The 18,254-nt window shown below is 36.2% G+C and overlaps 1 long non-coding RNA gene across 2 annotated transcripts; it reads left to right on the forward strand.

The window, feature by feature from the left end:
• The first annotated feature begins 16,318 nt into the window (after positions 1-16,318).
• Positions 16,319-18,032, forward strand: LOC121230421 (uncharacterized). 2 transcript variants are annotated; one of them, XR_005928424.1, is made up of 3 exons: positions 16,319-16,596; positions 16,785-16,909; positions 17,989-18,032. It is a non-coding gene; the product is annotated as an uncharacterized lncRNA (long non-coding RNA). The 2 variants fall into 2 exon arrangements; XR_005928425.1 differs by lacking the exon at positions 17,989-18,032 and adding an exon at positions 17,294-17,318.
• Positions 18,033-18,254: the final 222 nt, after the last annotated feature.

An 18,254-nucleotide genomic window follows, 5' to 3' on the forward strand; every position in this document is an offset into this window, starting at 1 on the left:
GACATGCCCTATACCCGTGTGAATCTAATTCCAAATTCGAACCTACAAGGGTTGTCACATGGCCTAGCACACGTTCGTGTCCATAGCCCGTGTCTTTCACACGGCTATGACACGCCCGTGTCCTAGCCCGTGTCTAAAAACCTTGACATTCTGTTTCTGACGCCAGCATCCAATAAGGGGCACATGGCCAAGGCACACGCCCGTGGCCAGAGGCCATGTCCTCCATACGGTTGAGACACACGGCCGTGTCTCTGCCCGTGTGTTTACTACCATACATACTGACTTGAAATTTTTACGTGCAGGGGATACACGGCCGGACAACACGCTCATGGGGCTGACACATGGCCTGGACACACGCCCGTGTGTCTACCTGTGTGGGCAACATAGGGTTATTTACCAAGCCCTTGCCACCCTGAAACACAAAATAACATCATCCATCATGCTAAAGATCATCATAATAAGATTCCTTAATCTAACAACCACATTTAAGGCCTTTACACATTTCATATTTACTAAAACAACCAACAAATTACCCATTCATGAAATAACTTCTTGTAGTCATATAACAACTTTTAACTTTAGCCATTTCCATGGCCTTATACAAAATGAATCAAAATGCTAAAGTAAGCCAACATATTTGGCCAATTAACAATGACACAAAATCATAAAGTCAAGGTTCTATACATGCCATAATCAAATAAATAGATCTAACTATACCAAGTGCTTCAATTGATAGTGTGATCGATGCCTCCGACGTCCGTTGATCCACGAGCTAATTATGCGGCACTATAAGAAAAAGGAAAGAAATAGCGTAAGCATAAAGCTTAGTAAGTTGCATGCAATAAATATAACAACAGCTTTACCATTCATCATCATGCTCATAGTATTTAAGTAGGCATAAGCACAACTTACTCATCACTAGCCAATACACTTCACATAGCATATATTAAGCTCACATCTCATACATTTCAAATAGGTACCTGTACCACTCACAACATGGTTATACTTTTCTCGTTTAACTTAAAATGTAACTCTCGTCGTTGAACCATTGGAATGCTATCGGATATTCATTAAGCCTCAGGCATAAGGAATAATGCCGATGCCACTTCCCAGACATAGTCTTGCACTGGCTCATCCATTAAGTCGATGCCATGTCCCAGACCTGGTCTTACACTGACTATCGAAATCGAGGCCGACGCCATATCCCAGACATGGTCTTACACTAGCTCTCACATATTCGTGCCGATGCCATGTCCCAAACATGGTCTTACTCTTACACATCTCGTAGCCGATGCATGTCCCAGACATGTCTTACACTGGCTTTGTAACACCTCATACCTGTATCCTACATCGTGACGGAATACGAGGCGTTACCTCACTTAAAATCATGCTTAAAACCATTTTTGAGTCTCTAAGACTTGGACAAATTTAAAACTTTCTCAAGCTTGTCAACATATTCTTAATATGGGCCTTTGAGGCCCAAAACACACATCATAAATCACTCGGAACCAACTCAGGTACTTTTGCCAACAATAGAAAAATGTCACTTGACATAGGGGCACACGCCTATATGAAAAGGGCACATGCCCGTGTGGCCAATTCAACATGGTCGTGTTGATGGTCCGTGTGGCTCACACGGCTTGAACAATATAGGGACACGCCCGTGTCCTCCACTCCTGTGGAATTTATTTTAAATGCACAGCTACAGGGGTTTTCACACGGCCATGACACGCCCGTGTACAAAAACATGGACATTCTGTTTCTAACGTCAGCAACCCCAAAATGTCACACGACCAAGGCACAATCTCGTGCTAGGCCGTGCCCTTCACACGGTTGAGACACATGGCTGTGTCTTTACCCATGTGTTTATTATCATGCATACTGACTTAAAAGTTTTACGTACAGGGGACACACGGCTGGACAACACACCCACGTGCTGGCCATGTGTCATACACGACCTAGACACATGTTGTGTGGACAAAATCAGGCTATTTACCAAGCCTCTTTGCCATCCTTACTTACACAAAAGCAACTAAAGCCAATACAAGACTATTTCATGCAATAAAATTAGCCACAATAGACAACATTTCGTTTGTGCATTCTACTCATCCATGAACATAACACCATTTGCATATATCAAAATGAATATTAGCCATCATTCAAGGCTTAATACAAAATGAGGAATCTATCCCAAGCCAACACATATGGCCAAATTAATAACAACACAAAACAGAAGTCTAATTCCCTATACATGCCATATTCAAAAATATAAATCAAACTATACCGAATGCTTCGATTGATAGTGTGATCGATATCTCTGACTTGGTTGATCTTTGAGCTAGATAGGCGGCACTATAAGAAATGGAAATGAGAGGGATTAAGCATAAAGTTTAGTAAGTTGCACATAAATAAGTGTGACAACCCTAAACTGACCCTAGTCGGAAAGTGGTTTCGGGACCACGAAACCGAGCCCTATAAGAAATTAAAAGATATATTCCATGTTTATAATGTGAGTAAATGCATGTGTGAAAGTTTCATGCATTAATTTGATTATTTTTATGTGAATTTAGTTAAAAAGGACTTATGTGAAAAATATTAAAATTGTGGTAGGTTGAAGTGTAGTGGTCAAATATTGCATGGCTTAAAATATGGGGATTTGCATGTCAAATTCCCCATTTTTATGTAAGTGGTCGGCCATGCTTTGAATGGAATTATTGTTTTTTTGTATTTTAATTGTAAAATAAAGCTTAGTGGAATGTTATTATAATGGTGAATTAAATAATAAAAGAATTTGGTGAAAAGAACAAGGTAGCTCTTTTGTGTTCTTTTTAGCCAAAAATCAAATAAGAGAGGGGAGAAAAGTCTAAAACCATTCGGCACTTTGATATTCTTCATGAGGTGAGTTTCTTGATTAAAATTTGATGGAAATTTGATGTTTTTGGGATGGATGTTAAGCTAGTTAGGCAACCAAAGGTTCAATATTTTTTTGTTATGTGGTTATATGTGCATTTCGGCCATGGTCTTTGCTTGAATTTGAGATTTGTAATGTGATTTTCCTAAATTGTCTATGAATTTTTGGTTGTTGATTTCATGGTAATGGTATATTGAATCCATGATTTGAATCCATGAAAATTTAGTAAGGTTGCATTCGGCAACTTGCTTGGAATTATGAAATGATGTCCAAAATTTGTAATTCATGCTTAAATATTGAAATAGAGCTTACAATTAATAGAACCATGTAATAATTGAGGATTTTATGTGTTAAATTTTGGATGTTGGAGTTTTAGCTTTGAAATAGTTGTTAGATGAGTTATAAAGTACTAAAAATGGAAAGAGAAAGAGCTTAAGGCATGGTTAGTATTCGGCCATGATGAGAAGTAAGAAAATGAATGTTGTGGTTGAGATGATTGAGGTGGTGATCTCGAAGCTAAGTGATTATCAGCTAGGGTGTTATGTATATTTAAGTGCCGAGTGTGGACAAAAACATTTAGTAGAATAATTGTTAATTATATGCTTGAGTGTACGGTTTGTAAGAAGTAAATTTATGGATAAGCTTGATAGATGTTGTTGAGGCTAATTTAAGAGCTTTGTGGCATATAATCCTTAGAAAAATTATGTTTGTGGTTATAAAAGATTTTGGGCATTCGGCTACTCGAGGAAAGATGAGAGACATGCTTATATGCTTATATGCGTATTACCGAACAAGATTGTGAACAATAATACTAATAAAATAGTTTGTAAGTTATTAATAAGGGTTTTTGACATAGATACTTGTAAATAAGACAAATGCTACATATTTGGAACCCTTACATGGTATTTCGGCTTTAGTTAATTATTTTAGAAATTGAAGCTAAATGTTATAAGGAATAAGTGTATTTCTTGCTAACCGAATTATAATATAATCGAATGTGGTTTTACACAATAGTGATGTGATAAGTTTAAATTTGGTTCATTAGCTCAAGAACTCAAGGAAACAAAGTCGGATCGTGGAAAAAGGGAAATTGGTCGAATAGTCGGAATTGACGTACATTAGCGATCGAGGTAAGTTTTAAGTATTAAAGCCTATAATGTGATTGAGTATGATATGTTAAGCACATATTAAAAGAATCATAACTCTATTGTAAATTTTTATGCATATAGCCTAATGGATATTATTAAGTATAGGTAAGTTATTGATATGATATGTTGCCAAATGGATATGATATTATGAAGTGCTAAAAGGATATGTCAGAAGAGTAAATTTGTGATAAACCTGCTTAGGACAGCAGCAGTAACATGAATTTAGAAAATCACCATAAATTGTTGGAGTTGAATTAGAGGCTGAATAAATTATGAAATTAAATCTTAATAAGTCTAGTTTCTTATAAAAGAAACCGTGTAAGAAAATTTATTTCCGATAATGAGATATTTAAATTTGTGTGAGACAGTGCAGAATGACACTGTAATCCTCTGTTCTGTTTTTAGAAAATCATTATAAATTGTAAAAAAAATTTTAAAAGACAAAATTTATATTTTAGATTCCTTAGTGAGTATAGTTTCAAATGAAATAAACAAGAACATATTTTGAATTTTGTACAATGAGAAATTTGATTTGTAGTGAAGAGTGGTCAGAATAGTCAAACAGTGAAACAGGGGAAACTTTAAGAAAAATCTGGTATTGATTGGCCAAACCTAAAATTCTGGAAATTTTATGGATGGAAGATATACGAGTCTATATTCAGGAAAAATTAACAGCAAGTGATTTGGAGTTTTGTAGCTCCGGTTATAAATAATTTAGTGACCATTGCTCAGGAAAACAGCTCGTAGTGAATATGTGATTTTGTTGTAAACATGGATAAAACTTGTTTTAGTTGCTCATAAGCTATTGATTAAACCCATACTTGAATTCTAAATCGTGATATTGTAAGCTTATGAGTATTTGAATATGAAATGATAGTATGGCGTAAAATTGAATTATTCATTGGAAAGTGATGGATGTAGATTCGGCCAAGACCAAGTCTGTACATGATAGTATATGTGGTATGTGAAGTATATTTGAATAAATGTGAAAGTGTATATATGTGATAAGGCCTAATGGCCGATGTGATGAATGTGAAAGTGTATATATGTGATAAGGCCTAATGGTCGATGTGATGAATGTGAAAGTGTATATATATGTGATAAGGCCTAATGGCCGATGTGATGAATGTGAAAGTGTATATATGTGATAAGGCCTAATGGCCGATGTGATGAATGTAAAAGTGTATATATGTGATAAGGCCTAATAGCCGATGTGATGAATGTGAAAGTGTATATATGTGATAAGGCCTAATAGCCGATGTGATGAATGTGAAAGTGTATATATATGTGATAAGGCCTAATGGCCGATGTGATGAATGTGAAAGTGTATATATGTGATAAGGCCTAATAGCCGATGTGATGAATGTGAAAGTGTATATATGTGATAAGGCCTAATGGCCGATGTGATGAATGTGAAAGTGTATATATGTGATAAGGTCTAATAGCCGATGTGATGAATGTGAAAGTGTATATATATGTGATAAGGCCTAATGGCCGATGTGATGAATGTGAAAGTATATATGTGATAAGGCCTAATGGCCGATGTGATGAATGTGAAAGTGTATATATGTGACAGGGCCGAGTGGCCAACGTGATGAATGTGAAAGTGTATAAATGTGATAAGTCCCGAAGGGCATTTGTGTCAGTACTATATCCGGGTTAAAACCCCGCAGGCTTTATGCGAGAATATTATCACTGATTAATGTCCGTAAGCTTCGTGCTCGTACTATATCCGAGCTCTAAAGACCCGATGACTACGTGTGGAGATTATGTCCGGGTAAGACCCGATGACTACGTGTGGAGATTTTGTCCGGGTAAGACCCGATAACTTTGTGTGGAGATTTCGTCTGAGCTAAAGGTCTCACCGATAATCCGAGTAGAGGTTAAAGCTATAAGACTTCGTAATAAGAATTGCTTATAAATATGTTCAATGCGAAAGGTTAAACAGGTATGTACTCCAAGTTTATATGTGAGCTTGATTTGAACTAAATCGTAAGGTAGTTATGTGATGCATACGAGAGCAATCTATGAGACTATTCCTATGATTATGTGACATCGGATCAGTGTGAGAGGTTATGTGAAATCATACAATAGATCTATGTCACATGAGCTCACTTTTATGTGAAGGTTTATCTGCCTATTGTATATGATGAGATGTGCATATTCGGTAAAGGGATGGTATGCCTGAAGGAAGAGGGAAAAAAATACGAACAACTATGTTATGATTTGATTGTTATCTGTTGACATTGCTTAAAACTTACTAAGCATTATAATGCTTACTCCGTTTATTTTGTTTTCTCTGTTTTATAGATCTCATTGCGAAGCTACAGGCTCGGGGATCGTCAGCAACTAGTCACACTATCACTATCCACTGTTTGGTACTGCTATGTTTTGGATTATCTTATGGCATGTATAAAATAGACTAGTGGCGGAAGAATATTTTGGTTAATGTATATAAGCCATGCGAAAATGGCATCTTTTGAATGTTTACTTAGAGAAGTTTAAATTTTATCCCTGGCTGTGCTTAGTACTTATCTAAATGAATGACCTTTATTTCAAGAAAAAGTTCAAAATTTTACGGTTCTGACATGAGTTACAAGCCCGGTAATGCCCCTTACCTATTCCGGCGACGGTCACGGGATAGGGGTGTTACAATAAGTATACAACAAGACTTTGTCATTCATAAATACACAAGCGGGTATAATCAAAACTTACTCATCAATGTTTAATACACATCATATAGCATATAATGTGGTTCCCATTTTATACATACCAAATAGGTACCTGTATCACTCACAACACAGTCATACTTCCCTCATTAACTAGAAATCAGAACTTTCACCGTTGAACCATTTGGAATGCTATCGGATATTCCATAGCCTCAAACGCGGGGTAATGTGCTGATGCCATGTCCCAGACACGGTCTTACACTGGCTTACATCTCAAGTCGAAGCCATGTCCCAGACATGGTCTTACACTGACTATCATCTCGTAGCCCACACATGTCCTAGATATGTCTTACATTGGCTTAAGTCTCGAGGCCGATGCATGTCGCAAACATGTCTTACACTAGCACTCGTCTCAATACCGATGCCATGTCCCAGACATAGTCTTACACTAGCTCACACAAATGACCCAATCGTCATGGCACGAATATCCGATTTATTTCCCTAGAGTTCCAACTGGAATTCTACTGTCTCTATTCTCATCACATTTTCTCATTTCCACAAGTCAAACAATTTATGCTATAATAATTTCGATACAATTTCCACATTTTGTAATCGACTAGTTGCCACAATTTATGCTATAATTATTTACATACAACTTACCTCGAATTACAAAATGTGGCGACTAGTCGATTTAGTCGATTTACATGGCTTTCCCTCGGTCTAAGTTCGAATTCGGTATTTCTTGATCTATAATAGCAAAATACACTTATTTAATCACTAAATAAAATTAGGCAAATCGAAAATTCACTTCTTTGGTAAAATGACCATTTTGCCCCTAGTCCTTAACAAAATGATCATTTTACCCTTAGGCTCAAAAATTAATTTTTTATCGAATTTCTTTATTTCTCAAGACTAGCCGAACCTCTTTGACTCTTGTAGCAACTCCAAATTCCCACTATTTTACACATTTATTATCTATCTTACAACTTATGCAAAATGATCCCTTTAGGTGTTTTCATGCTAACACCTTTCACACATTCCATAAAATTTTAGAAAAACACCCTAGATGCTCTCATGGCAAAACCCTAGACTTTCAACCATTGCAAAATAGACCCCTCATTTGAAAGCTCATACTCCAAGGGTCTCAAAAGTACAAAAATCATCAACAAAGGACATGGAAATCACTTACTTGTGAGTGCTTCAAGTTGCTAAAAATTTTAAGCTTTCAAACCCCCTTTAATGGTTGATTTTTTGTAGAGAAAGAAGATGAAAAAGGGATGATATCATCCTTCCTTTGTTTATTTCTATTTTAGTAAAAAATAAGCAACCTAACTCACCAAATTTAAAAAATTTGTCTCCTCTTTGACTCTATGGCCGGCTATGCTCCTATAAAAGGGTCTAATTGCCCTTAAAATCCCCAATTTTTGATTCTCTAATAAAATAAAAAATTTAGCTATCAAATTAGGACTTATGTAATTTATGCGATTTAGTCTTTTTTTGCAATTGGGCTTACAAACGTTAAAATTAGCTCACTAAATTTTTCATACACTAATATAAATATGTTATGACTCTATATTAACAATAAAATAATTTCTCTGACTTTGGATTTGCAGTCCTAAGACCACTATTCCGACTAACCTCAAAATAGGTCTGTTACATTTCTCGCCCTTAGGGATTTTTCTCCTCAGGTTCCCATGTGGCTTCCTCGACTCCATGTCTATGCCACAAAACTTTCACAAGTGCTATACTCTGATTCCTCAACTGTTTGACTTCACGAGTCAATATCTTGACCGACTCTTCACTATAAGTCATGTCCGGATGAATCTCGACCTCTGATGGCGTAATCACATGCAAAAGGGTCTGATCTATATAGATGTAGCATGGACACATGAAACACATCGTGAATCTTTTCCAATTCCGATGGTAAATCCAATCAGTAGGCAACTGGCCCTACTCTCTCAGTAACCACATAAGGTCCTATGAAACAAGGACTCAACTTGCCTTTTCTACCAAATTCGAGAACTTTCCTCCACGGAGATACTTTTAAAAAATACCTTATCACTGACTTGAAACTCAATTTCCTTTCATTTCAAATTCGTGTAGGATTTCTGTCTATCTGAGGCGGCCTTCAAGCAGTCATGAATCAATTTAACTTTCTCTTCAGTCTCTTTGACTAAATCGACCTCGTGAATCTGACTCTCTCTAAGCTCGGTCCAATATAAGGGCATTTGACACCTCCGCCCATATAAAGCCTCATAAGGCGCCATCTTCAAACTTGACTGATAGCTATTGTTGTAGGCAAATTCAACCAATGGTAAGTACCTTTCCCAACTTCCCTGAAACTCGAGAACATAACATCGTAACATGTCCTCTCTTTCTGACTGATCGTTGGTTTGCATGTGAAATGCCGTGCTGAAACTCAACTTTGTTCCCAGCGCCTCTTGTAACTTTTCCAAAATCTCGAGGTAAATCTTGGATCCCTGTCCGAAATAATCGACAAGGGTACACCATATAGTCTCACAATCTCAGAAATATACAAGTCAGCCAATCTCTCAAGGGAGTAGTCAGTATGCACTGGTATGAAATGTGCTGACTTTGTTAGCCTATCCACGATAACCCAAACAACATCGGGGTTAATGGAAAACCCATCACGAAATCCATGGTAATCCGATCCTACTTCTACTCGGGGATCATGATAGGCTGAAGTAGGCTCAAAGGTACTTGGTGTTCTGCCTTCATTTGATGACACATTAGACATTTGGGAACAAACTCTGAAATGTCTCTTTTCATCCCCGACCATTAGTACACTTTCTTCAAGTGATTATACATCTTTACACTACCCGGGTGGACGGACAAACAACCACTATGCGCTTCTCGAAGAATCTTTTGAATAAGCCCATTGTCTTTGGGTACACAAACTCTATCTTTGAAGAGTAGACATCCATCGGTGCCAATCCGAAAATTTGATTCAATCCCCGACTCACACTGAGTTCTCTTAACTCGTAAATCTTTATCACTGTTCTAGGCTTCACGGATTTCTTGCAAAAACATTGGTCTACCTTTCAATTCTGCCTGAACCAAACCATCATCTAACAATGCCAAATTGGCATTCAATGCTCTCAACGCAAATAATGGTTTTCTACTCAATGCAACATTGACCACATTCGCCTTTCCCGGGTGGTAGTCGATAATCAACTCATAATTCTTTAATAGCTCTAACTATCGTCGTTGTCGTAGGTTCAACTCCTTTTGAGTCATCAAGTACTTAAGACTCTTATGATCGGTAAATACTCGACATTTCTCTCCATACAAATAGTGTCTCCAAATCTTCAACGCGAACACTACAACTTCTAGTTCCAAGTCATGGGTCGGGTAATTTCTCTCGTGTGGCTTTAGTTGTCTTGAGGCATAGGCTATAACCTTGCCTTCTTGCATGAGCACACACCCCAAACCATTCAAGGAGGCATCACTATATATTACAAATTCCTTGCCCGACTCTGGTTGCACTAACACTGGGGCTTTAGTAACCAAGGCCTTTAACTTCTCAAAACTTTATTGGCATTTTTCTGTCCATTCAAACTTGACATCTTTTTGCAGTAGCCTAGTCATTAGTGTAGCTATCATAGAGAATCCATTTACAAACCGTCTATAATATCCGGCCAATCCAAAAAAGCTTCAAACCTCAACACATTCCTTAGCAGTTTCCACTGAATAGTAGCTTAGATCTTGCTTGGGTCAACTCTAATCCCATCACCTGACACAATCTGTCCTAGAAATCTGACCTCTTTAAGCCAAAATTCACTCTTACTGAACTTGGCGTACAATTTCTTGTCTCTCAAGGTCTGTAACACGGTTCACAAATGCTTTGCGTGTTCACCCTTGTCACGTGAGTAAATCAATATGTCATCAATAAAAACGACTACAAACTTATCCAGATACAATCGAAAAACACGGTTCATCAAATCCATAAACACTACCGGGGCATTAGTCAAGCCAAGAGCATGATGAGGAACTCATAATGCATATATATAGTCTGAAAAGCAATCTTCGGTACATCTTGCTCTTTGACTCTCAACTGATAATAACCAGACCTCAAGTCTATCTTGAAGAATACCGTGGCTCACTTTAACTGGTCGAATAAATCATCTATCCTTGGCAAAGGATACTTGTTCTTCACTGTTACCTTATTGAGCTGTCTATAGTCGACACATAACCTCATTGACCCATCTTTCTTCTTCGGTACATCTTGCTCTTTGACTCTCAACTGATAATAACCAGACCTCAAGTCTATCTTGAAGAATACCGTGGCTCACTTTAACTGGTCGAATAAATCATCTATCCTTGGCAAAGGATACTTGTTCTTCACTATTACCTTATTGAGCTGTCTATAGTCGACACATAATCTCATTGACCCATCTTTCTTCTTCACAAAAAGTACCGGGGCACCTAATGATGAATAACTTGGTCTTGCAAGGCCCTTATCTGTTAACTCTTGCAACTGTGCCTTCAACTCTTTCAATTCTGTAAGATCCATCCTATACGAGGCAATAGAAATAGGTATCATGCCCGGTACCAACTTGATTCCAAAATCTATTTCCCTTACTGGAGGTAATCCGGGCAATTCTTTTGGAAATACATCTAAAACTTCACAAACTACCGGTACCAATTCAATCTTCGACTCAGACACCTTAGTGTTCAACACAAAGGCGAGATATGCCTCACATCCTTTTCTCAAATATTTCTCAGTAGTCAAAGATGTTACTATTATAGGCAAACCATCCGACTCATCTGGTCCAACCCGAAGAACATTTTCGTCTTCACATTTCAACTCAATAACTTTTCTTCCACAGTCCACTACAACACTATGAGAAGTCAACCAATCCATCCCAATGATTATATCAAATTCATTAAACGAAAATAACATCAAGTTAGCTGGAAAACAATGACCTCAATTGCCAAAAGACAATTTCTACACACTTGGTCTACAAACACATGTTTTCCTAAGGGGTTAGACACTTTTATCACAAATTCAGTTGACTCTAATATCATGCTCATATGAGGTATCGATTCTATACAAATATAGGAGTGGGTTGACCCCGGGTCAATTAAAGTAACAACAGATATATCATGAATAGAAAAGGTACCCGTGATCACGTCGGGAGACTCTGCCTCTTCACGGGCACGAATAGTGTAAGTTCTCGCAGGCGTTCTGCCTTCGGACGTTACTGCAGCATCTCTTGGCGCACCCCTGCTACTAGCCCAACTTCTAGGGTTCTTTTGCGATCTATTCCTCAATAAAGCACTACTTGCCTTCACTTCTTGCTTTTTCTATCCCTCTTCTATATTAGGACGATCTCGGATGAAATGGTCCAATGACCCATATTTAAAACACCCTCTTTCTTTACCTTGGCACTCACCAAAATGGCATCTACCACATTGCGAACATTCTAGCTTATTTGGCCAAAAGAAAGGAGGAAAGTAGTCTGATCTCTAGAAGTTGCATTCTTCCGGTTCTTATTTCTATTAGAAAACCCCACCGAAGCATTCGATCGGGTAGTAAACTCTTTTGATCTTTTAGAAGATGACTGATGTGATTTCCCCATCTATCTCTTCTTTGAATCTCGTGACTCAATAGCTACTTTCCTCCTTTCTTTTACTAGCTTCTCTGCTTCGCATGCTCTCTCAATGAGCACTACAAACTCTCTTATCTCTAAAATACCAACAAAAACTCAGATACCTTCATTTAGACCATCCTCAAACATTTTGCACATAGCAACTTCTGAGGACACGCACTATCATGTGTGTTTGTTGAGTTTTACAAACTCTCGTTCATACTCTGTCACTGTCCTACTGCCTTGCTTCAACTCTCAAAATTCCTTCCTTTTCTGGTCTATGAACCTCTGGCTAATATACTTCTTCCAGAATTCTTCCTGGAAGAATTCCCAAGTTACTCTCTCTCTTGGTACCACAGACACGAGAGTGCTCCACCACTGGTAGGCCAAATCTCTCAAAAGCAATACTGCACACTTCACGTACTCCTCAGGTGTGCACGATAGTTCATCAAACACTCTAATGGTATTCTCTAACCAAAACTCTACTTTCTCCAGGTCGTCATTTATGTTAGCCCGAAATTCCTCGGCCCCTTGTTTCTGGATCTTGTCTACCAGAGGCTTCTCTCTCCTAAACATGTCCACGCCTTGTAGAGATACCGGGGCATACTAAGAAATCAGAGGAGGTGGGGGAGGTGGTGTGTTCGAGTTTGCACGAATGAACTTCATGTACCAAGCATCCATTATTCAGAGATGGGCTTCTCTAGCCCCTCCACCTTAGCCCATAGTCACGAGCTCACTCTCAACTAGCGCGGTCCCTTCAGCGGGAGCCGACGCGTTACTCTCCACATCATCCGTCGTAGCTCTATCAAGATCCATTCACTATATATAAAAATAAAATTTATAATCGTCAGAATTCGTCACACTATCAATATATAATTATGACATGTATAGCTAGACTCATACTCTCATCAGGTTAGTCTTAGAACTGACTAAACCATAGCTCTAATACCACTAAATGTAACACCTCATACCCTTATCCTACATCATGACAGAATAAGAGGCGTTACCTCACTTAAACTCGTGATTACAACCATTTTCGAGTCTCCAAGACTTGGAAAAGTTTAATTGGAAAATTTTAAAACTTTCTCAAGCTTATCAACATATCCTTAATATAGACTTCGAGGCCCAAAACACACATCATAAATCACTTGGAACCCAGGTACTTTTGCCAACTATAGAAAAATGTCACTTGACATAGGGGCACACACCTGTGTGAAAGGGGCACAAGCCTTTGTGGCCAATTCAACATGGTCGTGTTGATGGCTCGTGTGGCTTACATGGCCTGAACAATATAGGGACACACCCATGTCCTCCACTCATGTGAAATTTATTTTAAATGCACACCTACAAGGGATTTCACACGGCCTGGCACACGGCCGTGACACGCCTGTGTACTAGCTCGTGTACAAAAACATGGACATTCTGTTTCTAATGTCAACAACCCCAAGATGTCACACGGCCAAGGCACATGCCCATGTGCTAGGCCGTGCCCTTCACACGGCTAAGACATATGGTCGTGTCTCTGCCTATGTGTTTATTATCAAGCATGCTAATTTAAAATTTTTACGTGCAGGGGACACACGGCTGGACAACACGCCCATGGTGTTGGCTGTGTGTCATACACGGCTTAGACAAACGCCCGCATGTCTACCTGTGTGGACAAAATCAGGCTATTTACCAAGCCTCTTTGCCACCCTTACTTACACAAAAGTAACCAAAACCAGTACAAGACTATTTCATGCAATAAAATTATCCACAATAGACAACATTTCATTTGTGCATTCTAGTCATTCATGAACATAACACCATTTGCATCTATCAAAATGAATATTAACCATCATTCAAGGCTTAATACAAAATGAGGAATTTATCCCAAGCCAACACATACGGCCAAATTAATAACAACACAAAACACAAGTCTAGTTTCCTATACATGCCATATTCAAAACACTACAGGAAAATAGGGCTTTAGCGGCGTTTTTAGCGGCGTTTTATCAAAAAACGCCACAAAAATTATAAAAAACGGAGCAATAGCGGCGTTTTACCAAAAATGCCGCTAAAAACAGAGCAATAGAGGCGTTTTTTGTTAAAACGCTGCTAAAAATAGAGCATTAGCGGCACTTTTGGTAAAACGCCGCTAAAAACCAGAGCATTAGCGGCGCTTTTGGTAAAACGCCGCTAAAAACCAGAGCATTAGTGGCGTTTTTGGTAAAACGCCGCTAAAAACTAGAGCAGTAGCGGCGCTTTCGATAAAACGCCGCTAAAAGTCATATAATCCCTAAAAGGGATTATATACTAAATATATATTTTTGGGTAAAAATATAGGCCCAAAATATGGGTTTGGGCAAAAAAATGAGGCTCGTTTAGAAAATGGGCTGGGCTCGGGTAAAACTTTTTTGGCCCGGGCCCGGCCCGAATTATATACTTAATGTATATTTTTTTATTTTTAATCATATTGATATTTTATTTTTAATTTTAATATAATCACTTTTTATTATATTTTCAATTTGTCTATTGTTTTAATAATTGTTTTAATATCATTTTTATTTGTTTCTTGTTTTAATATTTGTTTTAAATGTATTTGATGATTTGTTATATTTTAAAATTTTATATTTAATTAAATAAGTTAAAAAAATTAATATAGGCCGGGCCGGGCCGTGCTCAGGCTTAACAATTTCATTTCGGGCTGGGCTTGGACAAATTTTTAGGCCCATATTAAATGTATTTGTTTTAAATGTATTTGATTATGGTTTAAAGGTGGTTTAAGGGTTGGGGTTTAAGATTTAGGTGTTAGGGGTTATGGGTTAGGGGTTAAGGGTGAGGGGTTCATGGTTCAGGGCCTATGTTTTGATGGTTTAAGGTTTAGGGATTAGAAGTTTAGGGTTTAGATTAGTTAGTGTTTTTTAATTATATGATAAATATTTTCTTATATAATTATAAAAGAGATAATATTAATTTTAAAATATTGAATTAATTATTATTATAGTATAGGGTTTAGGGTTTAGGGTTTAAAGTGTATGAGTTATTATTTTAAGGTTTATGGATTATGGGTTTAGGGATTATGATTTATGGTTATGTAAGAGATAATTTCCCCATTTTCCCTAATCCAAATCTTTAAAATAATCACCCCTTTTTCCCCAATTCAAAATCCAAAATCCCCGATAAATGTTTCTTTTTCTAACAATGGTTTAGTGTGCAATTGTATACATGAACTTTAATTTGATCCAGTTCTTGTAAATTATTAACTCAATTATTGATATAACATCATTTTAAATTTATATATTGCATACATAAATATTTATATTTATCCAATAGAAAAATATATTGATGTATTTATTTTTTAAAATTTGTATGATTAAATCAAAATTAAAGTTTTAACTATACATTTAAACCACAATTAGAATTTCACGTCTACAATTACACATTAAACCGAAATTCATATATAACTCTAAGATGTATCTCTATTAAAATTTAGGTGTATACATATAATTAAATGCCATTTATATAAAAATCTAAACAACTAAAGCGGACCATACTTAAAAGAATAATACTTGTATTACTGTGTCAGTTTGTATTTTTTAATTCATCGATTTCATTTTATTTCTGTTAAAGTTTCCTTTTGTATTTTATATGATAATTAAAAATTAAAAATATCTTCAAAAAAATTTTAAAATTAAAAAATAAAAAATAAAAATAAAAAACTTAAAAATTTAATATTTAATATTTTAGTTCATATTTCAGTTAAAAAATTCAATATTCAAAAATTAAAAAAATTCTAAAAAATGATAATGTCAGCACAAAAATTTATAAGAAAAAATAGAAAAAAATATGTTAAAAATGAAAAAAAATCAAAATTGAGCAGTAATGGCGTTTTTGAGTAAAACGCCACAAAAAAATTGGACTATAGTGGCGTTTTTATTAAAAACGCCATAAAACACTATTATTTTTATCCCGTTTTCAAAATCCCACTCACAACGAAAAAAAAAAATTTTGGTTACCCGCTTCTCATCTTCTTTCTCATCTCCTTTTACTCTCAAAATTTGCCCCCAAATTTCCCTAAAGAAGCTTTGCTTTTTTATTATTATGTTTTCAATTATTTTCAGTTATTGAATGTCTTTCCCTAAAGAAACGTAGATTGAAGAGTACAGTGTACTAAATTAGGGTTTATTCGGCTATGAATTTTAATTTCTATATTATGTTAATTGCAGGATGATTCATTACTTGCTGATGAAAAGCTTAAGGCTCTACAAGAGGAGGTTCGTTTTAAATGGTTTAATATAAATATAATCCCTAATTCCATTTTTTTCTAATATAATCCCTCATTTTCTTAATAGCAACTTCACTTTTTTTTTTCTTTTTATAATGTTAGATACAACGGTTTCTTCTTGTGAAGGAGTTGATTGTTTGAAGCTTAATAGGTTTCATAAATTTTACAAAATACCAGGTTGAGAGAAAGAGAGAGAGTTCATCATATGTTTGAAGAAGCAGAACAGAGACTTGATTTAATTATTGCATATGGCATCGAATACAAAAACTCTCTTGCATTTCGAGGATCTGGCTCTCCCTTCGGTATGTTTTCTGGGTTCTTTTCTTTTCATCAAAGTTTGTTTCCATTGATCATCATTGTCCAAGGTTTAGCTTCTTGGTTCTGCATCATTGGCTTGTTTCTCTACTTTTAGGAACACCTTTGGTGTTATATAACTTTTTGGTTTTCTTAAGTGGTAGTATCTGCAGATTTCTTTAACTTCTTTTGGTTCTTTCTTCACGGTTATATGATGTTTCTATATTGATTTTTTTTATCAAAGACCCTCTAACAGTTTCATCATGAACATGAAAAAAAATGGTAACTTCAAGCTTCTACAATCTCAGCAGCAGTGTGAATTGCACACATGCAAGTATTGCTGTTTTAGAGTTTAATTCACTAATTTAGAAATCACATTGCTTAAACTCCAGTTTCAGGTTATAGTGATGAGTACAAACAGGGGGTGCGCTCAATACAGAGAGAAAGTCTCTAAAGTTACTTCTAAAATGTCTGGTAGGAACTTTGATGGGTAAACCTCATATCATAGCAAACTAATCTCTTTAAATTGTCCAGTCTAAAAATCTTCAAAGCTAAACTCCATTTCTAAATTTTCTTGAAAAGATTTCATCAACTCAAAAATTAAGGATAAATTGGTTTGGAACAAATAAGAACGTTCAGAATAAAGGAAATTGTTGTTTATGAAGGGTAATTACTAATGAAGTGAGGGAGGTGGAATTTAGAGATCTTTGATAAATTAAGCTTATAGCTTGGGTTGTTTATGTTTATATGCATAAGCTGAGCAGAGGCTTAATAATGTATGGATGCTTTGTGGAGTCCCTATTTTGAATTTTAGAATCATATGTAATCTCTTTAAAAATTGGCATTAAATTGTTTTAGGTTTTATAATAACATTTCTCTTTGTTATGTTATTACGCAACTTATTTGATTTAACGTCTGGATGCTTTTAGGAGTACTTGTTTTGAATTTTAGAACCATATGTAATTTCCTTAAAAATTGGCATTAAATTGTTTTTAGGTTTTATATTAACATTTCTATTTGTTATGTTATTATGCAACTTATTTGATTTAAAATTTTAAAACATTTATTTACTTAAATGTTTTTGCAGGAGCAGGTTTTATTTGGTTTAAAATTCTCTAGCTTGACAATGTTAAAGCAAAATTCGGTTGGGTAATTTCTTATGTCTACTGTAATGTTCTTGATTTTCATTGTAATTTTCACAGACACATACTCTCTTCCACTTTGTCATAGGGACACGAAGGAGTCAGTTATTTGAATTTCCTCAACTTAATGGCAATAATAGTTGTGGCTTGGCTTACATGTGAAATTTACCTTGTTCTGCATTAATTTTGTGAAGTACCACTAACCAATGAC

This window comes from Gossypium hirsutum, chromosome A06 (assembly GCF_007990345.1).
Source record: "Gossypium hirsutum isolate 1008001.06 chromosome A06, Gossypium_hirsutum_v2.1, whole genome shotgun sequence".
Classification (NCBI taxonomy): domain Eukaryota; kingdom Viridiplantae; phylum Streptophyta; class Magnoliopsida; order Malvales; family Malvaceae; genus Gossypium; species Gossypium hirsutum.